The 18,995-nt window shown below is 49.2% G+C and overlaps 5 non-coding genes across 5 annotated transcripts; 1 reads left to right on the top strand and 4 right to left on the bottom strand.

Moving 5' to 3' along the window:
• Window positions 1–4,741: 4,741 nt before the first annotated feature.
• On the top strand, window positions 4,742–4,815 carry TRNAI-AAU (transfer RNA isoleucine (anticodon AAU)). The gene has a single exon. It is a non-coding gene; the product is annotated as a tRNA-Ile (tRNA).
• Window positions 4,816–9,968: 5,153 nt separating this feature from the next.
• On the bottom strand, window positions 9,969–10,041 carry TRNAV-AAC (transfer RNA valine (anticodon AAC)). The gene has a single exon. It is a non-coding gene; the product is annotated as a tRNA-Val (tRNA).
• Window positions 10,042–13,640: 3,599 nt separating this feature from the next.
• TRNAM-CAU (transfer RNA methionine (anticodon CAU)) lies at window positions 13,641–13,713 on the bottom strand. Its single transcript has one exon. It is a non-coding gene; the product is annotated as a tRNA-Met (tRNA).
• A 3,105-nt stretch (window positions 13,714–16,818) lies between these two features.
• Window positions 16,819–16,891, bottom strand: TRNAA-AGC (transfer RNA alanine (anticodon AGC)). The gene has a single exon. It is a non-coding gene; the product is annotated as a tRNA-Ala (tRNA).
• A 589-nt stretch (window positions 16,892–17,480) lies between these two features.
• TRNAV-AAC (transfer RNA valine (anticodon AAC)) lies at window positions 17,481–17,553 on the bottom strand. The gene has a single exon. It is a non-coding gene; the product is annotated as a tRNA-Val (tRNA).
• Between the last annotated feature and the right edge of the window lie 1,442 nt (window positions 17,554–18,995).

Below are 18,995 nucleotides of genomic sequence, written 5' to 3' on the forward strand. Positions count from 1 at the left end.
GAGAATGCGGGCGTCGATCCCACTACCTCTCGCATGCTAAGCGAGCGCTCTACCGCTTGAGCTAATTCCCCCTGCCGTCTCTGCTTTTCAGCCTATTTTTATCCCCTTGACGCAAATTTCATTCCAGTGCCACTTCCCTTTCCCAGGTGGTTCCCACCGTCAGGCAACCTCACTCTACCAAGGCAGAGCCGGGGCTGGAGCTTGTCGGAGGCAGCCTGGGACCCGGGAGGCGCCGAGCACCCCTGCGTGGGGAAGGGAGGGGGCAAACCGTGCGGGAGAGCTAGCTCTGCTTCACCTTCTCCGTCCGGAGTAGATGCGGGAGGGCAGGGTCCCTCGTTAGCACAGGCGCTCCGAGTGCTCTGTTGAGTGCATCACACGTCACTGCCATCCTTCTGCGCCCCATCCCACAAATCCGGGAATACCAGTATCTTTCCACTCACTGTTCCTTCAAATAAGTCACCTTTCCTCTGGTATCTATTGATTGTTTAATTGTTTCTCCATGAGTTAGGGGCTTATCTATTGACTTATGGGCTTATCTATTGAATTATAGACCACTGAATCTAGCAATGCTTTCTTAAAGAAGTGACTGGACTGGGGGCCTCTTTTATGGTGATTTATTTTACGGTGGTCCAGACTGTGGTGCCTATTTTAAAAAATATCACCATGACTGAAGCCTAATCTATCCACAACAAAACGCACACATTTCGATGAATTTTGACAAATGTGTACACGCAGGTAACCATCGCCACGATTACGATACGGGACCGTCTCATGCTGCGAGTTTCCCGCGGCCGCCGTCACCAAGTGCCAAGAGCTGGGTGGCTCGAAACACACGCTTACGGTCTTGGTTCTGGAGGCCAGACGCCTGCGGCCGAGGTTGCCGTCGGGCCCCGCCGTCTCCCGGCCCCCGAGCGCGAGCTTCCCGGACCCCGTTGGGTTTTCTCAGCGTGTTTTGGAGATCGCGCCCGGCGCGGCTGCACGCATCAGCTGGCCACTCTGTTCCGAGCCGGCGACTCTGCGACAGCGCCACCCGCTCGCCGGGGGCTTACCCGGGGGCGTCAGGACCACGCGAGCTGAGTGTGAGCCGTTCGGCACGGCGCTGCGAGCCCCAGGGCTGTCGCCCACTCGCTGTGAGTCGCCCCATTTGTCCTCTTTCCCCCCGGCGACGGCCACCGGCCCAGGCTGCGGTCCCGCCGGGGGGCCCGGGCGGCGAACCGAGCAAACGGTCTCCGTTGAGGAACGAGGAAGCCGAGGAGGGCGAGGCCCCCTCCCACGCTCCACGAGCGGAAGGCGGATGGGACCCGACCCCGAGCTCGCTCCGTCGGCGGCAGAGCCCGCGCGGGCGCGACCCTCTTTCCAACCGCAGCGGTTTGGGGTCGGGAGACGCGCGGGGCCCGGCTGCCCTGGGGCCGCGTTCCCTGTGGGGTCGGCGCCTGGCCCCGCGCGCGCAGAATCGGGGGGGCCCGCGCGCGGGGTACGGAGACGAACGGCGGAGGGGCCCCCGGGGATGCCGGCGGGAGCAGGGACGCTGCGGCGCCCAGAGGCCTCCATCCCCGCTGCCCGTCTGCTGCCCAGGCTCCGTGCCCGCTGCAAACAGCAAGGGTCCGGGGAAAGCCCGCACAGGGCTCGGGGTCCCCGACCGCGTCTCCCTCAAGCCCCCATCGATCTGAGAGCGTGGGGGTGCTCTGACTGCCCAGGAATTTCGGCGGGCGCCCCAGGCTGGAGGTCTTCCTGTCTTTTTCCTCCCTTCCTCCTTCCTTCCTTCCATCCTTCCTTCCTTCCCTCCTTCCTTCCTTCCTTCCTTCCTTCCTTCCTTCCTTCCTTCCCTCCTTCCTTCCTTCCTTCCTCCCTCCCTCCTTCCCTCCTTCCTTCCTCCCTTCCCCCTCCCTCATCCCTCCCTCATCCCTCCCTCCTTCCTTTCTTCCTTCCTTCCTCCTCCCTTCCTCCCTCCCTCCTTCCTTCTTTCTCAGCACTGTTATTGCTGTTATTATTGAACTATAATCGACATACAGTGCTATATTAGTTTCCGGTGTACGACATAGCGATTCAACAATTCTATACACATTACTCAGTGCTCAACATGATAAGTGCAGTCACCACACAACGTTATTTCGATATTAGTGACTATATTCCCTATGCTGTGCTTTTTATCTGTGACTTATGTTATAACCAGAAGTTTGTACCTCTTAACCCCCTTTATCTATTTCATCACCCCACCCCTCTGTCAACCACTAGTTTATTCTCTGTATTTATGAGTCTGTTTCTTGTTTTGTTTTTTGTTGTCATTCTTTTTTTTTTTTTTTTAACGATTCCTCATGGAAATGAACTCATACGGTATTTGTCTTTCTCTGACTTATTTCACTTAACACAATACCCTCTAGGTCCATCCATGCTGTTACAAATGGTAAGGTCTCATTCTTTTATGGCTAATATTCCATCACATATATATACACACCATGTCTTCTTTATCCATTCCTCTATTGATGGACGCTTAGGTTGCTTCCATATCTTGGCTATTGTAAATAACGCTGCAATAAACATAGGGGTGCATATATCTTTTCAATTAATGTTTTCATTTTCTATGGGTCATGGAATTACTGGATCATACAGTATCCCTATTTTTAATTTTTTTGGGGGGGAACCTCCATCCTGTCTGTCCCGGCGGCTGCACAGTTTACATTCCCACCGACTGCGCACCAGGGTTCCCTTTTCTCCACATCCTGGTCACCGTGTCTCAGGTTTGTTTTTGTTTTTGTTTTCTGACAACTTAAAAATATTTGTTTCCGTTTTTTTCAGGTTCCAAGGGGTTTGACCCGTGGGTGGGGCGGATGGGTGATCGCTGGGGTTGGTCACCAAGTTCAAAATTTGGAGGCAAGGAGGGGAAGAGCTTTTCTCTGCGTCATGTTCTTTCATGGGGGAAATTCGCAGGCAAACAGATGCTGATAAGGAAACGCACCAAACTGCCGGGGTCTCTGGAGATTCTGGAACAGTCGTGGGACCCTGGCACACGCGAAAACAGACTCATTCCCCCCACCCAGCTGGTGCTGAGTTTGCAACGCTCCTCCTCGGGACTGAGGAACAGAGTAACTGCGGCCCCTCCGCTCGGAGGGCGGGAGGGCTCTGCTGGAAGGCGCCACAACCCGCTGATTTCCGGACTGTTCCCCTTTTCTGTCTTCTCCCTCCCCCTCTGGCCGTCGGCCTGCAGCCCAGACGCAGGGCCCAGAGAGGGTGCGCGTTTCCTCTACTCCCTTCCTCGCCGATTGCTTTCCTGCTCTCGCTCCGCCTGTGCGCGGGGCTGGGCCCGCCGCCGTCTGGGAACAGGGGGAGACGCGGGGGCTGCGCGGCCACAGCCGGGAGCACGTCGGGCCCGCGCGGGAGGAAGAGCCGCGGGGTTTGCACGGAGGGCGGTGCCTGGACCCCGGGCGGCCGACGCGCGAGGACAGGCAGCCCGTGAAAAGTGCGTTGGAGAGACTGGGAGTCAAGTCCAGAAGGCACGAGAAGAAACAGGACACCAGCAGAATGGGCCGGGCCGAGGGGCTGCGCGGCTGTCCCAGCAGCCGGGCCTCGGCCTGAGCTCCTTCACTTGCTCCGTGATTCGGTGCGCGGCCGCCACGCCACGCGGGCCCGGGTCCTGCGGCTGGGCCTGGGCGTCACCCCGCCCGTTACCCGAGGCCCCGCCCCCCGGCCGCCGCCCCGCCCGTCACCCGAGACCCCGACGCCCGGCCGCCTCCCCTCCCGTCACCCGAGGCCCCGCCCCCCGGCCGCCGCCCCGCCCATCACCCGAGGCCCCGCCCCCCGGCCGCCTCCCCGCCCGTCACCCGAGGCCCCGACTCCCGGCCGCCGCCCCGCCCCCCGGCCGCCGCCCCGCCCGTTACCCGAGGCCCCGCCCCCCGACCGCCGCCCCGCCCGTTACCCGAGGCCCCGCCCCCCGGCCGCCGCCCCGCCCGTCACCCGAGGCCCCGACGCTCCCCGAGGGAATCGCACGGAATCCCGGGGCGGGAGGAGCGGCCAGCCCGGCGGAAACGCGGCAGGCGGCGGGGACGTTAGGCCTTCTCTCTGGGGCACGGGGGTCCCCCTCTTCCCACCGCGAGATCCGCGGAGCGCCCTGCGCGCGTGCCCCTCGCTCTAACGGCCGGGAGCCCCAACTTACAGGCGGAGTCTTTCGTGCTCAAGGTGTCCGTGGACTTACCTTGTTTCACGAAGAAATGCAGACACAAAGACTGCAGTGGGACGTCTTCGTCTAAAGTGACTTTTGCAAATAGAAATATGGGCGTGCTTTCCCGAATTAGGTAAAAAGGCGGGTAGAGATAAAATTCTGCCTCTAAGGGAAAATGGGTGGAGAACCCGGTGGGCACTGTGCCAGAGGCCACGTGTAGAGGAACAGGTGGAGGGCGAGGGGCGGTCATTTCGACTTCCGCCAGGTACTCAGTGGGAGTGCGCTCTGGAAGCAAAGCAGAGAGGCGGGAAAGAAACGGGCCAGAGGAAGGATGAAGGGTGGCGAGGGTGTCTTTTAAATACGTGCTCACGAAAACCCGGGGTCATGAAACACAAGCAGATGATATTTGAACTTTCCTTGGGTAACACTGTATTTTCACTGAAATTTCGGGTTTAGAATGAACCGGGGATCGTCACTTCTTCCAAGCTCCAAGATGAATTCGAAGAGAAAACTCCCTTTCAAAGTGATTGAAATAATATTGATCTTTGATATGTAGCTAAGGATGGGAAACGTCGGGCATCCGCGGGCCGGTTAGCTCAGTTGGTTAGAGCGTGGTGCTAATAACGCCAAGGTCGCGGGTTCGATCCCCGTACGGGCCAGGTGCGCTTTTTGTCCCCACTTCATAAAAAATGCTGTGTTCTAAAAATCCTAAGAGATTAAGAAGGTCGAATAACGCATGCTCGTTGATCTTGACAGGGTGCAGAGTGGTCGGCTGTGGTTTTGTGCTTCCGATCTCTTGGCCTGGGACATGCAGATGAGAAGGGGATTTAAAAGACATGAGACTCCAGAAGGTCACTGAAATCGGGAGCAATGTGAAAAACAGAAACGGTGGGCTTTCCCATCTTCTTACATTTCCCAAGATGTCCAGAGATTCCTCAAGCATAACTAGCTCCTCAGGTGAATTTTTCTAGTTATGCACCTGCTTACTTGCAAAGGGCTGTCCTTGGCCTGAGCAGGGCAGGTAAAGCCTTTCAGGGCAACTCAGGCCCCAGCCTCCGCCCCCCTACCCCTTCGTTCTTCACTCCTACTTCCTCTTTTTTCTCACACTTGACTCCAGGGGGGCGGGACTTAAGGAGATGCTTCATACAGATCGCCCAAACTTTCACTGCTCTTCGGCCAGCTACTTGTTAGACCCAAAACCATTTTTGGGGAGGCATCTTGTCCCTGATGTCTCTCCCAGTTTTCTGAGGTTGGGTTGTGTTCTTTCCACAACTCCCAGAGATCCAGGAAAACATCCGTTTTGTGGCATTTACCAAGTTGTGAGTGCCTGTTGCTCAGCCACCTTCCCCATGAGATTGTAAGAGCCTTGGGGGCAGGATGCTTATTGCCTAGTGCTAAGTACTTTAAAGTGTCTGCATTAATGATAGAAGAACAGAAGAAATGTGTGCAGGCCTGAAGGGAAGAGTGTGACTGGTGCTTCAAATGGACCTTACAGGCCTGTGGGATCATGCTGTCTGAACACAGTGCGCTGAGGTCCAGGGAGGGGTAGACTAGGGTACACGGTGATGGGTCCCATTTCTCTGCATGTATCCCCGAGACTCATTCAGAATGGCTCTATGTGTCCCCAGGATCAAGGTGGTGGTACCAGGATCAGGACAGAGCGTGTCCACTAGATCCAAAATCAGGGAAAGTCTAGAAAGTTGAACTAGGTTGAGGCTGGGAGATGGGAGAGAGCGATCTGACCGCTTCAGACCTCAGGAGATGGAAGGATAAATATGGACAAGAAATGATCCCTTTTGGTTCCACCATTTGCAGTCTCCCTGACATTTACAGGTAAATAACTCTTCCTAAAATCTCAGTTTCATTACTATCACTCTTCCACACTTTGACCACTCTTGTTTCTTAGTTTTGATATCTTGCATTCCTCTCAACACTTTGGCCCTTCTATCTGTTAGTTAGGCAGTTAGGGAGGCTCTAACAGGATGCCTGGAGGCCAGAGAGGAGGAGGCCGTGGCCAGCTGTGGGGAAGGTCAGAGGCCTGTCCCGGCAGCGTCCACGAGAGGCCGGATCCCACCAGACAGGCCCAAGATGGTGGCGCCACGACAGGAAAGCCCTGAGCAAGTGAGGAAGAAAACGTTTGAAACCTGCTTCCAGCCCCAAGTAATAAATATTCTGCCCCCTAGTTAACAACCGTCAATAATATAGAAACCCCAACCCCCAGTGCACACAGCTCTCTCCCTCTCTCCCTTCCTCTCACTCCCCCTCCTCTTTCTCTCCCTTCCTCTCTCTCTGCCCCCTCCAGCTCTCATATCACCAGAGTGTACTTTTCACTTTAATAAACTTTCCCACTTGTGTTGTTTATCCGATGTGCTGTGTGTCTGTCCTTGAATTCCTTCTCGTGACAGGACCAAGAACCTTTGGCAAGTCCTTCAGGTTTGGCAACTCCTACAAGTCTGGCTGGGTCAAGGCCCCAGAGCCCAGGGTCCCGGCAACATATCTGTCTTGTGCTTTTGCTTTATAAGGTCAATTAGATCCATTGGTGGAAGGTGTTCTGTTCTTCAGTATGTCTGCTGATCTGTCCTCTACTAGATCTATCAATTAATGAGAAGTGTTGAGTCCGCAACTATAACTATGGACTTTTTATTTTTCTTTTCAGATTTATTAGCTTTTATTTATGAGTTTTGAAGCTCTGTGGCCAGGGCATACACATTTAGGGAATACACAGTTATTTCTTTGGTGAGCTGACACCTTATAAGTATGTAACATTTCTCCTTATACTTGGAAACTTTCTTTGCTTTGAAATCTGCTTTGTCTGATGTTAATATATCCATTTCAGCTTTTTTGGATGGATGCTTGCATGGTGTGTCTCTTCCTGTTCTTTACTTTCAATCTTATACATAACTTTTAATCTCACATGTAATTGTATTTGAAGTTTCTTATAATGAGAGTATCTATTTTTTATTCTGACAATCTCTGATTTTTAATTGTTATGTTTAGATTATTTACATTTAATTTTATTATATTTTGATAGGTTTGTCTATCAATTCACTGACTAATAATTTATTAATGGTTTGTTCCCTTTGTTTTTCATTCTTTTTTGTTCCTCTTCCTATTTTTGGCTTATTTAAATGTCAGTGATTTGTCACAGTCACAGTTCTCTAGTGATACGCATACTGAACATTTCACAGATTGTCAGAAATACTTAGAATCATTAAGTTATCATTCCAGTTAAAGAAAGAAATGTCACCACCTTTTTTTTTTTTAAAGATTCTATTTATTTACGAGAGAGAGAGAGAGAGAGAGAGAGAGACACACACAAAGAGCACAAGCCGGGGGAGGGGCAAGCAGAATCCCTGCTGAGCACAGAGGCTGACCAGTGGGGGATGGGCCTGATCCCAGAACCCTGAGATGGGGACCTGAGCCAAAGTCAGGCCCTTGACCGACTGAGCCACCCAGGCGCCCCACCTCACCACCCTTTAATCCTTCTGCCCTAACCTCTTTATGTTATGTGTGTATAGTACGTGTAGCTACAAGGAGAAAACCATCAGACAATGTTGTAATTTTCACTTTCAATCATCAACCATACTTTAAAGAACTCAAGAGAGAATAACAGTGTATCATATTTACCCAGATATTTCCTATCTCTATCTTGTTCGTTCATTCTTAGAATCTAAGTTTCTTGGGGTATCATTTTTGTTGTCTCACAATTTGACTAACTCTTTTTTACTACTTCTGCTAACAATGGATCCTCTGTTTTACCTTCAAATGAGGATGCATTTCTTTCACCTTTATGTCCGAAGGATAGTTTTGCTCTATTTAGCCTTCTGGGGTTAACGGGTCTTTTCTTTCAGCATTTAGTAAATAATGTGTCATTTCTTTATGGCCCTTATGGTTTCTGATGAGAAATGCATAATCATTCAGTCATTCAAGGATTTTTTCCCCCTGTTGTTTCCAGGAGCATAATTGTGATATGTCTGGGTGTGGATTTATTCAGGTAAATCCTGCTTGAGGTTTGCTGGACTTCTTGAATCTGACTTATGTCTTTTGCTAAATTTGGGAATTTTTCAGCCATTAAGAATTCAATTTTCTTTTTTTCAAGAACCTCTTTCTCCTTTTCTGGGTCTCCAATGATGTAAATAAAATTTCTTTGTTATGTTCCTATTTGTCCCTGGAGGCTCTGTCCATCTTTTAACACTTTTCTCTCTGTCGTTTAGATAGGGTTGTTACTATTGTTCTATCTTCGTATTCACTGAACTTTTCTCAGTCATCTCCTGCTACTGAGACAATCCAGTGCTTTGGTTCATAATTTTGGTTAATACATTTTCCAGTGCTGAAATTTCAATTTGGATTTACAACTTCAGGATCTGCTAAGATTTTCTAACAATTCATTTCAAAGAATTCTCGCCCCGAATTCTTGGAGCATTTAATCATCACAGCTTTAAAGTGTTTGCCAGATGTTTCCAACATCTGTGCCATCCCAGAATTGGTATCTGTCGATTCTCTCTTCCCAGTGATTTAGGACTTTCTTGGTTCTTCATATGCCAAATGGTTTCGGACTATAACCTGGCCATTTGTATGATCTCACTCAAATCTTATGGAGAATGCCGCCAGTTTTGTTTTTGTAGGCGCTTTGCCTTGTTTTCATGTTCCCAGTACCAAGCAGCCTTCTAAGTTGTGGTTTCATCCATTCCATTTTCAAAGTCTTTACAATACGATTCGGAGATCTCTGGAGTGTGGGCAGCCCCGCGGCCAGTGTGGACTTGGGCAGTGGTCTACCACTGCAGTTCTCAAAGTCTGTGCTATGTTGTTTAGGGTTAGAGACACTTGCTCACAGCTCGAGAGTGTGTTCAAGAGCTCATAAATAACTTTACGTGTTTGCTTTCCATGTGTCTTCCCCAATATTTTCTGGTCACCTGACAAGACTCAGTCCCCTGACAAGAAATTTGGCCCCTTACTTCCCCACTCTGCCCAGCGCTTCTCAGGACTGAGCCGCATGGAAGGCCAAACTGCAGGAGAAATGGAGAAAGAGAGCAACTGGGTATTTCCCTTGGGATCACAGCTCCTCTGAAGAAACAGAAAACAAATGATAAATTGATGGTAGATCTGTTTACCCAGTGCAGGTAGAGTGAGCGAAGGCCTGCCTTTGAACTTGCCCAGAGGTCATATGAGAAAGAAACATCCAAATGACTGTGTTCAAAGTGTCTAATATTTTCTCAATTCGTTCAATAGGCTGGAAGGTGCAGCGTTGTGAGTTGGAGATTTGGGTGGAAATGGTAAAATCTGGAGAATGTGGGCGTCGATCCCACTACCTCTCACATGCTAAGCGAGCGCTCTACCACCTGAGCTAATTCCCCTGTCCTCTCTGGTTCCTTCTCCAGGTTTTCGCCTTTCTCATCTCCACTTCATTGTTCACTATTCTGAGCAGCCCCAAATACGGGGAAAGTCGAAGCCTTTAATATGAAATCAGGGCGTACCTTCTCCAACATGACCAGGGCCAGAGAGCAATGAGTACCTATTCCTATGCCAGAGAAAGGAGGAGAGAGCAGCCCTGGGAAAACTCTAGCATCCCCCAAATTGCATGATTCAGACTCGGCGGAACTAGAAGAGGACACATCCCGGGGTGGGAGGGAGGACTCACCCAGAACATTCCGGCCACGGTGGCATAGTTAGCTCAGGATGGTTATCTGTTTCTTAAAGACAAAAACAAAAACACAGCAACAACAAACGGGGGATTACGACTCTTTCCTTTCAGCTGGAGCTGCCTGGAACAGAAGGGGGCGGTGATTTCTCTCCGAAGGCAAAAGAAGCCAACTGTTTCCGCCCGGTTTCGAACCGGGGACCTCTCGTGTGTTAGGCGAGCGTGATAACCACTACACTACGGAAACTCGCTTTCTGAGGACAATCTGTGTGTGTTCAATTCTTGCTAAGGCCTGTCATGGAGCGGTTCCGTATCCATACCATGAGAGAGAGCAGAAAAACAATTACAGACAAAACCCCCAAGCCAAACAATCCCCAAAAAACAAATAGTCAGAGCTACAGGAAATAAGAGGAGAAATCACATCAGAGTGAAGAAATACAAAATGGACATGGAGGGGTGCAGATGAGGAGTGAACGTAGGGTGTATGTAGGGTTTCTTGTGTTAAGAAATATACCTGTTCAATTGGAGCAGTGTGTGTGTGTGTGTGTGTGTGTGTGTGTGTGTGTAATAGACACAGAGAGATATGTTGAGGAGAAGGGGTTGTGGAGACTTAAGAACCTTTGAAAAATTCCAGGCAGGTGGTTTATACAATCAAAGTAACAATTTTGGGAAAGGTTTTTAATTTGGAATGCCAAAGAGGTTGGAAATGGGGAAACTAGAATTGAAGAGAAGGGAAAGAAGTTATAGAACTATGAAAGGGTTGGGGTTTATCCTATTAACTCTCGAGATTATCAGTATTGTGAGTCTTTCTGTATCATCAGTGCCTGGCAGAGCATACATCCTCCACGAACACCACAGAACAGATGAAGGGATACGTGAATGAGAAGAAAGAGAAAGATTCTGGAGAGGTTGTGTAGGAAGGATTTACAGTATTTGTCAAGACACTAGGTGTAGAGATCTGAGGGAGAAGGAGTCAAAGGCACTTAGAAGTTTTGAAACAGAAGGGATTTTGAATTAATGTCTGATGAATGGAAGAATAAATCCACTCATTTACAAGTATCTGTTATATGAATGAAAGAATGAATGGGTCCTGGCAGGTGGGTAAGGAATCTCCTTAAAGAAGAACTACCCGAAGATCTTACTTCTATTCTTCTTTCATGGCTTTTCTCTAAGAATTCCCCTAGTTTCACAATCTTTTTTTTTTTTTTTTTTTTTTTCTGACAGTCTGGGGTCTGGGTCTATGTGATCCCTCCAGACCCATGCTACTCAGAGACCTCAGACCAACAAATTCTCTTTTGCATCCTGTCTCTCTAGGTGACCCTCACCGGCCTTCTTTGTGTCCCCACAAATCTCGTTTACAAAGTCATGGGGAGGCCTTCTCCTCACCAGGATCTCTCTGTCCAGAAAACAGGAGTAGGAGATCCACCTTCCCACTAGCCAAAAATTGTGAATCTCGAGTTGGAAATGCCCAGCACGGCCCAGTGCAGATGATGATCACTCTCTTCACAGCTCTTTTCAGGTTTTCCTTCTTTGTCTATAGCCCAATGACAGAGAGTATTGGTCAAAGACTAAGCCTGAGCTGCCTTGTGTGTGAAATAAGATAAGAACCAGAAATGTATAAATTGCCATTTTTAAAAAAGGTCCAATATTTCCTGGAGTTGAGTTCAGGAGAAAAGCTTTGGGGATCACAGTTGCCTATGAAGAAGGAATGAAGGGTCATAACCGGAGAAAACAGGTGTCTTTCCCACCAGCTCTGAGTGCAAAGAAAGCATTCTAACATCTGACCCAATTCCCATGCTTTAACCCTCTTCTTGACTTATGCTCATTCTAAGCATGTGCCCCAACTAGTTGTATGGGTCTAACCTGGTACCATAGGGTTACTTCACTGCCATTGAAGAGGACCCGACTAAGGGCAGATCATCTCAAAGGTGACTCTGGCAAAAGCAGAGTGAAAAACTAGGAATTCTGTCAGGGAGTGTGGGGGGAAAGGGAGACCTACAGTATATCACCATGAGAATGATCTAGTTCTGAAACAATTTCACTATCTTGAATGACAGAAGACAAAGTGAAAGGTCCCAACTGGGTGGGGGACCCAGTTGAAATGACAGGGCTTTCCCAGAGGTTCTCACTATAAAAACAGGGTTGTGATTGTTACCTGATTCAGAAATATGGCCATCTAGGAGGAGAATGTGGGGCAGCCTCTCTGGGCCTCACATCCGCACCATCATCCCCTCCCAATGTGGCCCACGTCACTGGGGAGGGCTTGATCCCTCTCCCTAACTTCCAGAGAAAGATAAGATTGGCAGAGGGAGACCCTAGGATCCTGGGACAAGGATAAGATAGGGGAAGGAGGGGGAGGAAGAATTTTTAAGAGAACATTGAAAATGGCTTTTACTCAGCATTTAATTTTAAAGAAATTTAAAAGTAATCAGGAAAGATCAGCAACAAAAGTGCTGATGCTCCAGGGGTCAGAATCCCTTCTCATTCTAATTATCTGTCAGAAATTCTGAGATTTTGAGTCAGAAATGATGGGGAAAGGCTTTTCTCCATCATGAAAGAAAACCTTAACATTTCTTTTCTTCCTTTCTTGCCTGAGCTCAAGAGAGAACAACTCGGGTGCATTTACCTTTCAAGCCGCGGAACGAAATCAAGATCGTTTCTCTCCACCATGGACATTCCGGTCAGATTCGCTGCCTAACCATCCTGAGCTCCAGCCCTCATGTGTGTACTGAGACCCTGCTAAATGCTCAGATTATGTCCTTCCACAGCTGGGCTTCCTGCTTTTCCCAAGAACAGTCGATTTTTCCAGCCCATCTGGGGCTCTTTCCTTACCCGGGAGCCCTGGGAAAACTTAGAGGGGAGGCCTGTTCTGTCCAAGCAGAGAACCCTGGTGGATTCTGACCTCCATCTGCAAATCCGTTCCTCAAGCCTCTAATGAGCATCGATTCCACAGGGAAAAGACAACCGCAGCAGTAGCTGATGCCTGCTGGTCAGTTCCTGACCCTGCTCCAGGGGCGCCAATCTACCCAGAGAAGCCCTCACTTCTCCTTTTCCGTAGCAAGAAACATGTTAAGGATTTATCGAGTAGCACTATTTATCCAACTAAGCCCACTCAGCTTACGTGCAAATAGCTCTCATCCCCTCCAGTTGCCTTGGTAGGTAAAAATTACTCTACTGACCCTGTTAGAAAAGCTTCGGGCACAAGGATCTCAGCAAGCAAGAAGGAAGGAAAAGTATCCCCAGGGTGACAACTCTCCTGACTTTCCAGAAAGCTGAGGGAGCCGCCTCCGCCCTCCTGACCCCCTCGACTGGCTAATGATTACCCCACAGTAAACATTATCGCTAGTTTATTATGCATTTTTCGCATCTGCTTCTTGTCCGTTTCCCTTACGCCTCCCAACTAGGATGTGGCTCCAGGAGGGAGGGAATTTTTGCCTTGTTTTCACTCTTTAGTGACTGCACCCAGAACCTGGAGCACATTCTATATGTTGGCTGATTGAAAGAATAAATGATTTTCTACTTCTCTCACCTCTTAACTGTGGTTGGGCGACCTTCAGAGAAGGAAGTGGGGAGAGAGATTTCCCCTGCTTCTTCCACAAGACAGAGAGGAAGACCAAAAATACAGCATAGCTTGTGGTTTCCGGCACAATCTAAATTTCTTCACCTTCATTTTCCTGAGACTACCGGGAAGCCCAGCGAACTACAAACATGATTTAACCATCCTCTGCAAAAACTGCATCAGTCTTCAAAAATTCTTATCAGGCAGCGTTTGGTAATTTTACTTTCTGTTACTGTCTTTTAACCGAAGTAACCTTACGTCCTGCTGACTGTGAAAAAAGCCCAGCCTGCCCTCTCTGAGGCTCGAACTCAGGACCTTCAGATTATGAGACTGACGCGCTGCCTACTGCGCTAAGAGGGCGACTTGCTTTTGGCCCCCCCATTTAAAGTAAAATATCAAATACTATTTTCCCAGCACCGCTGTTTTGTTAGTTTCCAGCGTTTAAGGAACACAGTCGATGCTGTTTGAGAATCACTCCATATAAGCCATTGCTGCACCCGAAGGATTTCACACCCACGATCAGTGACATCCAAGCCTTGCCGGGATTCACCCGAGGGTAGGTCCGTCTGTGCTGCGGGACTGGGGGCAGGTATGCCTGTCTTCTGCTGCTCTGGTGTCCTAATGATGTGGTTTCTCCTGCCCTCAGAGATCTCAGGTGGTCTTACACCTTCGCGGTCTCCTTTATTGAAAATAAACATGGGAGATGCTTAGTTAATAGTTCACTGATTGGCGGACTGAATGAGCGAATAAATAATCCTCACATTTGTCTACAGCCCAAACTTCTCTGCCTTAGTCTGTTTTATCCCCACTTACATCTACGTGACTGGAGACATTCTCCCTACGAAACATACAAGCTGAACTTAATAGAAATCTCGCTGTTTGCTTTGTCTTGTCATGTACCATTAATTATACTGAGAGATTTATGGAGATTATCTCATACGGTCCAATTGGATTTTGACAACAAAACTATTCATCAAAATCTCACTTCCCAGATATAATGGAGGTTCAGATACTAAGTATTGCTCCTATGGTCCCCAGAGCTGCTAAGTGGGAAAACCTGACCCGAGAAGCAGATTTTTAGGTTCCAGAATGTAAGCTCTTTCTCTGCTCCAACTCAAGGCATCTCTGTTCGCCGCAGTAGCTCATTCGATACAGAAATATCTAACTTTCAACCTCCTTTGTGCTGGCCTTTTGGGCTTAGACTTCCAAGTCAATATTGACTCATTGTCCTCCTTCAAATCCCACATCCAGTGACTTGATAATTACTGAACATTGTTCTTGTGCAATTCTTCTGAATCTATTACTTCGTTTCCATTCATGTTCTTTGCCAGGCACTGTGCTAGGTTCAGGTGATTCAGAAGGAATCTGATGACTGCAGACCTCAAGAGATGGGAGGAAATATGGACAAGAAATGATCCATTCCCATGTTCACTGCTTTGTCTCCCTGGCCTTTACAGATAAATAACGTATTCTAAAATATCATTTTTAATAACATCACTCGCTTTTGCACACTGGCATTCTTGATTTTTTAGTTTCGATATGATCTTGCTTTTCTCTCAATCTTTGGTCGTTCTTTCTTGCCTACATTGTAATTTTGTTCTGTAAGGTCAGTTGGTGGATGGTGGTGTTTAGTTCTTCAATATATTTACTGATTTGTTGTCTACTAAATTTATCAATTAATAGAGAGAAGTGGGTTTTTGGGGGTTTTTTTGTTTTGTTTTGTTTTGTTTTTTAGGATTTTATTTATTTGAGAGATACCATGAGGACGGGGAGGGGCAGATGGAGAAGGAGAGGCCTGGCCACTGAGCAGGGAGCCCGTGGTGGGGCTGGGTCCCAGGCGGAAGGCGGATGCTTAACCGACTGAGCCACGCAGGCGCCCCAACAGAGAGAAGTGTTAACAGCTGCAACTATAATTGTGGATTTTTTACTTTACTTTTTTTTTTAGGTTTATTAACTTTTGTTTGAGTTTTGGAGCTCTCTGGCCAGATGTATGCACATTTAAGACAGTTCCATCTATTTGGTGAATAGATACCAAATAATAACATCTCTCTGTGTGGAAAATTGCTTTGAAATCTGCTTTGTCTGATACAAACATTCACTTTTTTTTTTCCTTCATGGTTTAATTTTCCCCATTCTTTTACTTTTACTCTACTTAAGCCATTATATTTGAGGTGAGTTTCTTATAGTCAGCACATATTTGGGCCATGTTTTATTTTTAATATAGTCTGATTATCTCTAGTATGTAGCTGATGATAAATCTAAAACTAGATTTATACTAGTTACATTTAACATTATCATGGGTATGTTTGTATATAAATCTATTATTTTTACTTTGTTTATGGTCTGTTCCCTCTATTTTTCATTCTTCTATTTCTGTCTTCCTACTTCCTTTTGGCTTTTTAAAACATATTTAATATTCTATATTAATTTATCTTTTTTTTTTTACTAGATCTCTTTGTATAGTTATTTAGCAATTAGTCTAGATTACTAATAGTGATTGGTGTATGTATTACCATATACACAATTAACATTTTACAGTCTATTTTAGAAAGAGTGTTATACCATTCAAGTCAAATATAGAAACCTTATCACCATTTAGGTCCCTTTATTCTAACCCCTTTGTGTTGTGTATATAGTATATTTAGATGATGTGTTATAATTTTTGCTGTCAGTCATCAAGAGCTTACTTAAAAAAATAGTAAAACACTTTAAAGAACTCCAGAGAATAATAGTCTATTGTATCTACCCAGATATTTCCTACTCTGCTATTGTTCCTTCGTTTCTGATGTTCCAAATTTCCTATCAATTCTCTTCAGTCTAAAATCTTTTTTTTTAAAGCTGTTCTGCTACAAATGAGTTTTCTCAGTGTGCTTTCAAGTGAGAATGTATTATTTCACCTTTATGTCTGAAGGATATTTTTGCTACAGACAAAAATTTCAGATTGACAATTATTTTCTTTCAACATTTAAAAAAATATTCCTCCATTTCTTTCTAGCTTCTGTGGTTTCTGATAAATCCACAAACACGCAACACCTTTTCATTTTCCTCTGGCAGCTTTCAATTTCTTTGCTTTTCTTTAATTTTTAGCAGTTTGATTGTGATGTGTCCAGACGTGATCTTTCTTTGGGTTTATCCTTCTTGAGCTTTACTGAACTCTTCAATCTGATTTATGTGTTTTGCACTTTCTGGGACTGTGTTGAATTTAGGGCCAAGCTGCAGGGGGACACGTGGAGAAAAACAGCAAGTGGGTATGCATCCTTTGGGATCCCATCTTCTCCGAAGAAACTAGACTTACTATAAACTGGCAGTCTACATACCTACGTTTTGTAGGGCCGTCACTAGCCCTGTCTTGTCCATTCCCATACGTCAAAATTCAAAGAAACGGCCAAAACGCTACTGTGTTGAAAACGCCCGCCGCTTTCTCATATTCCTGAGGGGGTTAGAGAGCCGAGGGCGGACAAAACCTGGAGAATGTGGGCATCGATCCCACCACCTCTCGCATGCTAAGCGAGCGCTCTACCACCTGAGCTAATTCCCCGGCCACACTCGAGGGCTCTTCCAATTTTCCTTCCAGGAGTAGATGCGCGGGTCTCCCCTTCATTACTCACTGTTTCTGGTGGCCAAGAACACAGAGTAAGTCAAGGCCATTAACGCAGAACAGGACCAAGAACACAGAGCAAGTCAAGGCCATTAACGCAGAACAGGACCAAGAACACAGAGCAAGTCAAGGCCATTAACGCAGAACAGGACCAAGAACACAGAGCAAGTCAAGGCCATTAACGCAGAACAGGACCAAGAACACAGAGCAAGTCAAGGCCATTAACGCAGAGCAGGATTCAGCGCAGAGCGCCTCTTCTCCAGACGGCCCCGGGCAAGGGCGCGGCGGTCACCGGGTCCTCTGCGCGAGGGAAGGGGGAGAAAGTCGCCAAGAGAAAGATCTGGTGCCGCCAAAACTTCCCGTCGCACGTTTTCCGGGAGAGGAGCGCGCACTTCCCCGCAGGGCGGCGGTCGGGAGGCCGGGGGCTCCCGGGATGGGGACCGCGGGCTCCGCGCAGCTGCGGCCTCCGGAGCAGGCGGTGGGGACCGTGCTGGGTGGGGAGCAGGCGGTGGGGGCAAAAGAAACCGGCTGTTTCCTCCCGGTTTCGAACCGGGGACCTCTCGCGTGTTAGGCGAGTGTGATAACCACTACACTACGGAAACTGCCTGCCCGAGGCGCTTTTTCTTACTTCCGAGGTGCGCGTCCACCGTCGGGAAAGTGGGCCGCGCGGCTGTCACCGCAAGACCCCCGACGCGCTCTCGCAGAAGGGCGCCGGGAAGCACGGCTGCATCCGCGTGCAGGATGCCCAGCCGTGCGGGATGGAGATGAGGAGGGAACCCGCGGGAAGCGAGCCCGCACGGCTGTGGCAATTGTTGGGGGGTGGGGGCGAGGCCTGTTGATTATTTGAGTTAAAACCGAAGCGCCTCGGAGCGCGCGGGGCGGCTGGAGCGGGGCCGCAGAGGGCGCGCACCTGGCCGGGAGAGGCCGCGGGAGCCAGCCCGCCCTGTGCCCGCTTGCGCGCCCTGCTGTCCCCGGCCGGCGGCGCGGTCTCCGCGACCCGATGGCAGCCGCCGGGCTTTTCCCCGGGACCGCAGGCTTAAATCTGGATAATAACGGACCTTGGATCTTTCTGGGTTTTTTTTCTTTATGGGCGCACACAGGACGGGGAGGCAGTGACTTGGCTCCCACCGCGAGTGATGGGCTGTAAGAGGTGGAGGAAGGCGGGAAGAGCCGAGGGGACGAAAGCCGGGTAGGACGGGGAGCCCGGGGACAGAGAAGGCGCTCCCAGCCGCGCCGGGAGGGGCATTTCTGTCTGGGGGGCTGCGCGCCGCCAGTTCCAGGGGGTCAGCGCGGACACCCATTCCCGAGCCGGTTTCAGCGGTGGCAGGAGCGGCTCTCGGCTCCTGGAGACTGAGATTGATGCGAAGGTTTAACCTGGGAAATAAGGGGAAAGCCTGACACCTGGAGACGTGAGACCCAGAATGTGCGGACCCGAGGCCTCTGCACCGGGCGGCGCGGAGAGATGACAAAACCCGAGAGCGACGGAACCGAGGGTTCTGACAGCTACCAGGTTCCGCGAGAAAACCCCGCAGGCAGATCAGGGCCGGGGTGGGGGTGACAGGCACTTACAGGTGGTCATCACCCGCCGCCGGGGCCCATTGCCGTAGTGCGCCTGCTTTTTAATGACACCCAGAACAAGTTCCTCCGGATGGCCGACTACATAATAAACAGAACCAATGAGGACCTCTTCCAAGGCCAGATCTGTGCCCCAAGATTGTTCTCTAGGGACCCCGCGAGCTGCAGACTGACCGGATCACACTGTAAATGCCCAGCGGGAAGGGCCGGACGGCAATGCCCTCCCCACCGGGTGACAGAATCTAGTGAGAGTCTGGGCGGGGGTGCGAGGGCCGGAAGGTCATGAGCCACAGTGGGCTGAGCTCATCCCACGCTGAGCTTTTCCCCTTGTTCTCACTGAGGCCTAAGCCTTAGGGACACCACGAGCCCAACATGCGGTCCCGGCACGGGCCTTCTGGGAGCGGAGAGGATCCTCAGAGACCCAAGACGGCTGTGGGCCTATGAAGTCCCGTCTGGAGAACTGAGCAAA

The sequence above is a fragment of the Halichoerus grypus genome, chromosome 9 (genome assembly GCF_964656455.1).
Source record: "Halichoerus grypus chromosome 9, mHalGry1.hap1.1, whole genome shotgun sequence".
Lineage (NCBI taxonomy): Eukaryota > Metazoa > Chordata > Mammalia > Carnivora > Phocidae > Halichoerus > Halichoerus grypus.